At 49.6% G+C, this 7,081-nt stretch overlaps 1 pseudogene; it reads left to right on the forward strand.

Moving 5' to 3' along the window:
• The first annotated feature begins 2,186 nt into the window (after positions 1-2,186).
• LOC147972060 (uncharacterized) lies at positions 2,187-2,689 on the forward strand (annotated as a pseudogene).
• The last annotated feature ends 4,392 nt before the right edge of the window (positions 2,690-7,081 follow it).

Consider the following 7,081-nt stretch of genomic DNA (forward strand, 5'->3'; position numbering starts at 1 on the left):
AGCAAAAAATTACCCGGTTCCAGGTTGTTGCTCGCTATGGCAGCAAATTGGGATGCCGGTTCCAACAAAACAGAGAATTGGTTCTGGCAAAAAAGGAAAAAATGGTCGTCCCCATCCTCACCGGTCGGTGCTCGTCGCAGCAAATTGGGACAACGGTTGTTGTCGCCATGGCCAGTTGCAGCATCGATGGCCATCGTCTCCAGCGCCCGCGGATGTCCTTTTCAGCACCCGCCGTCCGCCGCAGCCGCCCCAAAGCCATGACCAAGCAATGGTTGCAACACGCCCCCCGTCGCGCACAACCATGAGGATGGAGGACCTGCATGCCATGACCTCCTCCCCTTGCCGCGCGCGGTGGTGGGTGCCTCTAGAAGTAGGCGCCTGTTTGCGGGGATCATCAGCGGCGAGAAGGTGATTTTGGATGCCATGGGGAAGAAGATGGGGGGGTACGAATGGCCAGGAGCGCTCTGTGTGAGCGGATAAGAAAACTAAAGCGGTGATGCGCATGGGTCCTTGCGAGAGTGGGACGTGACCGGCGGAACGTTTCAGCCGGCCCTCCGGCTGGAAACATTTACCTATTTTATATATTTGACGATTAGATCTGATTGATGACATGTACAATGGTTCATAAGATAGTCTTATCTTAATACTTGCATGTAATTTAGAGATGAGAAAAAAATATGTCTACAATTAGTCATCTCTTAGCTTTATCTTCAATAACTAGTCATTCCTGAAAACATGGTGAGACATATTATGCTAAGAGGTCATCTCTTGTCTTCTCAAGACATGTCTTTTCTTATGAGTTCTCACTCCTTTACCTCATCATTTATCCTACATGATACTCCTAAGATAACATCATTGTACATGCTCTGAGTGGGTCTGATTGTGTGGCATGACGAATCCCTCGGGCCTCCGCCCCGCACCGGAAGGGGTCGAAAGGGCCGCCTGCATGCATGCACGCAGGTGCAGCACAGGGGTGAGGATGGAAAGGGAGAAACACATAGCTGCGAGATTCCCCTTTTGCGTGGTCCACTCAGTTGCCACTGTCTCCGCTACACCTCATTCACTGCATGGTTGTTCATCCATCCATGCACCGTACGCCCAACCGGCGGCCGGTGGACGAAGGAGGCAAGCAAAGCGAATGCAACTCGCCTAGCGGCCAAATTTCGTGTGTTGACCCTTTTTGCATAGAAATTCAGGATCAGACCCCTGTTGGAAAGAATTTCGGGATCTGACCATTTTTCCTACCGCCAGGGGTTTTGGCGGTAGGGTTAGACAGCCTACCGCCAGAACCTGCGGCGATAGGATACTTATCCACGTTAGCAGCGTTAACGGTCTCCGTCCCACCCTACCGCCGCTGGTCCTAGCGGTAGGCTGTCCGACACTACCGCCAGGGACCCTGGCGATAGGGTTTAGGGCAGTTATAAGCCGTGGGCCGCCCCACCCCTCCCCCTTCTCCCAACCAGCCGCCCCAAGAACAGAGGAGTTCTTCCTCTCACCCCCTCTCTCATCTCCTCCACTCCCCCCTCTGATCTTCGTCGTTTGTTCACTGTTTTTGAGGATCGAGATGGCCCCGAAGAAAGCAAAGTAAGCTCCTTCGATCCCTTCAATTAGTTTTAGTCAAATAGCTTCCGATTCGTCGCATTGTTTGATTCAAATCACTCCCCTTTTTGCACTAGATTTAATTATTTTGAACCCTAGGATTGACTTAGGTTGATTTTAGATGTTATATTGTGTTAGATATGAACTCTAGTCACTAGTTGGTATGGTTATGTGAAGATGAACCCTAGTTCATATTATCTTTGGAGGATTGTTTTTGGTATGATGCATGTTGGAGGATTTTATTGTGATATGATGATGCATGTTGATATGCTATGATGCAAGTAGTGGATATAGTTGGAGAACAAATGTTGAACCCTCAAGATGAACCTAGTTCATAATTTTTTGTGTTAAAAAAATTTATCATATGATGAATATTGGAGATATGATGCATGTTGGATGTGGTTGGAGAAATATGATATGGTATGATGCATTTGACCACATGATGAACCCTAGGTTTAGATTTTTTTTCAAGGTGATTAACCTTTGTGTGATGAATCTATATGTTTAGGTACGAAAGCTTGGAGCAAGCACCGCCGACCCCATCACCGCCTGCTCCTCCCACTCGTCTCCAGCACATTCCGTCAGAGATGCCGCTCCCGTACATGTACGAGACCTTCCTTGAGCTGCTATAGCCGGTGGGATCTGTCTCAGACGAGGTCCTAGAGGCCACGAGGGAAATGCGGTGGTACGAGAGGGCAGAGCGGGTCCTTGACGATGTCATGGCTTGGTCGCAGAGCGTGAAGGAGTGGAAGGAAGTGAAGGGATGGAGGCAGGTCCAAGTATCTGCCGTGTCCGTCGGGAAGCGTGCATTGAAGTTGCGTAGAATTACGCCAACTATCTCCTGAGCAATTTGGGCCGGAGAATCTACTTCGAGAGCAATGCGGAGGAGAGAGCCACGATGCCGCCCCCAATTGCATCTGCGTTCGATATCATCAACTGGGGAGGGGCGGAGGCGAAAACTCCAGCGGGCAGGGCAAGGTGGGAGTGCTTGAACGGTCGGATGCCGACCAGCGTTCCGCCTCCGCCTGAACCAGTGGATCCGCTGCCGTTTCTGTCTCCACGGCCCGGGCTAACATACGAGGAGCTCTGAAGATGATGATGTCTGCCCGCTCTTCGAACTTATCAGCAAATCGTCCTATTAGTTTGTCTTGTGCCTTTCAATTATGTTCTCGATGAATAATGAAACTATGTGCCTCTTGTAATGCCATTTGTTCATTATCTATTCAATTTGAACATTAAGTTAACTTCATGCCATTTGTTTTTGTCAATATGAGTATACTTTCATGGTAAAAGAAACGGGTACATACTTTCATGGTAAAAGACATTGATTTTGAAAAGAAGTAATCAATTAAACTTGAAACTCATAAAACACATGACCCTCCCGCCATGGACCCTGGCGGTAAGGTCACATAACCTACCGCCAGGGCATTTCGATATTTCGTTACAGAAACTTTCCGAGGCAAAAACCAGCAACCACCTACCGCCAGGGGTTCTGGCGGTGGGGTTAGACAGGCTACCGCCAGGGCCTCTAGCGGTAGGGTACTTATCCACGTCAGCTCGGGCAAACGGTTGCCGTTCCCCTCCGTCGCACCCTGCCGCCAGGTGCCCTGGCGGTAGGATGTCTAACCCTACCGCCAGAACCCCTGACGGTAGCGAAAGGGTCAGATCCCGAAATTCTTTCCAACAGGGGTCAGATCCTGAATTTCTATGTGAAAAGGGTCAAAACATGAAATTTGGCCTCGCCTAGCTGCCACCTGCTGGTTCTGCACCGGAGCTAGACAGTGTGAGTCGTCTCACGATCTCAAGTACGCCTACGTCTGTACTTCCACTCTTCCAGTTCTGGAGGACTTGAGAGACGCCCTACGAAGAAAAGGTTGAGAACCTGAGAGGCCTTCTCTTACTGGCTGCGCTATCATTTTTTTCTGAGACATCTTTATTTTCTGAGGGAATGCTGACTGCGCTATCTGAGCCGCCCACGATCGACTGGGGCCATTTGAATTGTTTGGGCTACAGCCCTAGGGCAACATGGCCAGCCAGTCATACGGCGGGCCAAACGGGCCAGTGCAGACCAGAACGATAACCTGCTGAATTTTGTGATTTGTGTGGGAAAGCAGTTACTCCAGTGTGTGTGTTGCCAGGCCGCCTGCAGATGCTGAGACCCCTGTCCATATGCTTCAGTAGTGCCCAGGTGTGTGTTGCCAGGCCGCCTGCAGATGCCGAGACCAATGTTCGATTAATCCCAGTGCAGAGGTTCCAGACTGTAACTCGTTTCCAGCTTCAGCCGCACACCGGAGTCACTGACGCCCGCCTAAAGCTACTCTTCGCCTTGCCGCCCCTGCGGTTAATCAGTCCACCTCACCTGACGACGCAGGTAACTTAAGGCAAGGCTCCAGAGAGCAAAAGGCAAGTAAAATTCATGGAACGTTCAGCGGAGTACAAAACTAGCCGGTCAGTGTCCATTCAGACACCAAATGGATCCGAGAGAGAGAGAGAGAGAGAGAGAGAGAGAGAGAGAGAGAGAGAGATGCTAGACAAACGAAAGGAACAGCTACGCAGCCTTTGGCTCGCAGGTTCGGTCGGGCAGTGATCTCGCAGCACATGGCGGGCGATCGATAGACCCGGATCGAATCATGCATTTTTTCCTTCCTCTCGTCGCTGCAGCGGCACTGTGCTGTTCGTACGTGCAGGCTGGTTTGCATGCATAGGGGGGGGGGGGGGGGGGGGGGCGATGGCTGCAAACATGCAGCGCCTTTTCGTCAGGTGGTCCTCCGCTCATTGTCGTCTCTCGCTGCATCCATGCATCCGTGCATGGATCGTCGACCACGTCCCTCACAAATCTCAATCATCCTCTGATCCCTCTGATCTGAATAACGACCCAGTGAGTTTTGTTTGTGCCGTGCGGCTGTTGACTGTTGACTGCATCTGCTCCTGTGGCGCTTCATAAAGAAGAGAGTAGACTCTAATTTTACTCTCTCACCAGATGAAGTTTGCGATAACGCTTGATGTCGGTTCCCACCTGGCAGAACGAGGTCAAATATTTTAGAAAGAAGAAATTGGAAGAGACTTTGCTAAACAAGGTAGTAGTTTTCATGAATTTCCATTGAAGGGGTAAACGCTGTCACAAACTTCATCACCTTATAGGAGGTAAAAACTGGAATTTACATTTACAAAAACAAAATGGGAGTAACTATACTGTGCTTTAAGCGACATTGATCGTGTCAGATCAATGTCAGCCTAGATTCCCAGCTTTCCCAAGCCTACAAACACCAAGCTGCAATTCCATCATTCTAGGCTTCAGCTGCCACAGTTACTGACGCCTGCCGACCTGATGGCGCGGCTGCCGCAGATCAAATTGACGGAGGCACCTGACGGGCAGGTCGTAGCAGACCCAAGCAGAAGGTGAGTAAGCGATATGAATGCAATACTGATCACTGATAAAACCGGTCGATCTGTACGTCCAAGTCCATCAGGCAAACGAATTGAACCAAGAGGAGGTCCTCAGTCATTTCAGAGGGATCGACAATTGGGCGCTGGCTTTCAGAAGAACAGCAGCATGGTTGCATAGCAGCAGCGGTCGACAACCGAAAGTAGCAGCAGCAGCAGCATGCATAGGCGCAGCCTTGCAGTCCGCAGATGCGGATGAATTTGCAGCGCATAAATGCCCGATCCCCTCCCCCTACCTCCTCCCCGGACCGGACGAGTGACTCAAGAACACGCGGAGGCAGTACAGCATCACTGTTGGCGCCGGGGAAAAGGGCGGAGGAGATGCCTGCAAACATCGCCTTTTCCATTCCTCAGGTGGTCCTCGGCGTCGTCGTCTCCGCATCCATGCAAGCATTGCATGCATGGATCCATCGTCGACGACGTACCAATCATCCTCTGATGATCCCTCTGACAGACGGCCGGACAGCCGGCGCCGCGGGCCTGCGGGGCCAGCCCACACGCATCGGTCGGCGCCGGCCCCGTGCGTACGCCGGGCACGTTGGATCGTCGGCAGCATGTCCCGGCCGTATGTTCGATCATTTGAGGGGGGTCACCACGGCATGGCTGTATATAGCTTTAGCGGCTGTAGGGCGGTGAATGATATCTGATGCATCCATCATGCATGGATGCATGGCATGGGTGGGCACGAAACTAAAATGAAGGGGCCTGGGCTAGGCTAGCAGCACGTGAGGATCGATCATAGCCCTGTTCCAGACACATACAGCTCCTGTTCCCAAGTCCTCTCTACCGTGGTGCAATTGCTACCTCGCTTTCCTGGCGACGACGTTCCGTCATGTATGGGTGTGTTGAATTTTAGAGAAACTGACATTTTGTATGATATTCTTCTGAGAAATGAACTGATAGATGCTTATACTAGTTGGCATCAATGTGGTATATATGGAGCGTTCCTGATGTTACAAATATGCGTCCACGTATCTACTGTCAACCAGCTCGTGTTTTCTATTTGTTTCCTCCCGATTCTCAAATAACATGCATTCATGTAAGTTTATGTTTTCACTTCGAACGTGGGTGTGTACATAAGAAACGGAATTTTTGTTACAAGTTATCATCAAAAAAGAAGAATTTTTCCATTTGCTTTGCAAGTATTGTCTATTCAACAACGAGCAGTGTTCAACAACAAGGTAGTCCTGTCGTCTCGGTGAGAGTTTTCAATAAGAAATTAAACCAGAATCTGGAGATGGTTTTTTGCCCATACTGTTTTTTTATAGAACTCTGGAGTTTGCAGGTGGAGTGGCTCCACCGGTGAGGTTGGGAGCAGAGCTGAAACTAGATGGAGCTGGATCCGCTCTCCCGGACTATCTCTTTCTTCAGGTCAGTCCTGAAGGTTGGTAATACTACACCCAGATCCATTTCCATTTCCTTCAATACTACGATACTTTTCAGGTCGTCTAATGGTCAACTAAATTAAGTGCAATAAGGAGACGCGTGCACAAGTATGGCACGTGCAAATTAACAAATAGTAAAACAAGTCTTGCTTTCCCTATGCCAACCAAATACCACAAGTCAATCTTCAATCATGCAGGTCCTTCTGAATGTATGTGATATTCTGATGTCCTGACATGGGCTGGTAGACCATACACGCACGCATGCACCTACGTGCTTTCCTAGCTAGTAGCCAGTGATGATATCCCAGCTGCAAAATTCAAAAGAATCGGTCAGCTGTGTAGTATGCCAAATGCTGTTTGTCCAAAAAATATATGCCAGACGCAACATGCTATATATTCTGTCATGTGAAAGTCACTATTTCCTGACTGTTTACACGTCAGATAAAGATTGGTAATGGGACAAACTTACTGTCGGCGATGATCCTTTAGGGTAAAAGTTCTCTGCAGAAAACTGCCATGTAGAATGCTAATCTGCTAGCTATGCGGAACGAGATCAGTAACACGGTTGCAGAGATTCAAACTATCGGCGAAAGCAAAAGTTATCAATTAGGGGTCGAAAACGCCGATCCGCGTGATACATTAGCAAGTAGCCG

Source organism: Triticum urartu, chromosome 5A (genome assembly GCF_056163025.1).
Source record: "Triticum urartu cultivar PI428250 chromosome 5A, HENAU_Tu73, whole genome shotgun sequence".
NCBI lineage: Eukaryota > Viridiplantae > Streptophyta > Magnoliopsida > Poales > Poaceae > Triticum > Triticum urartu.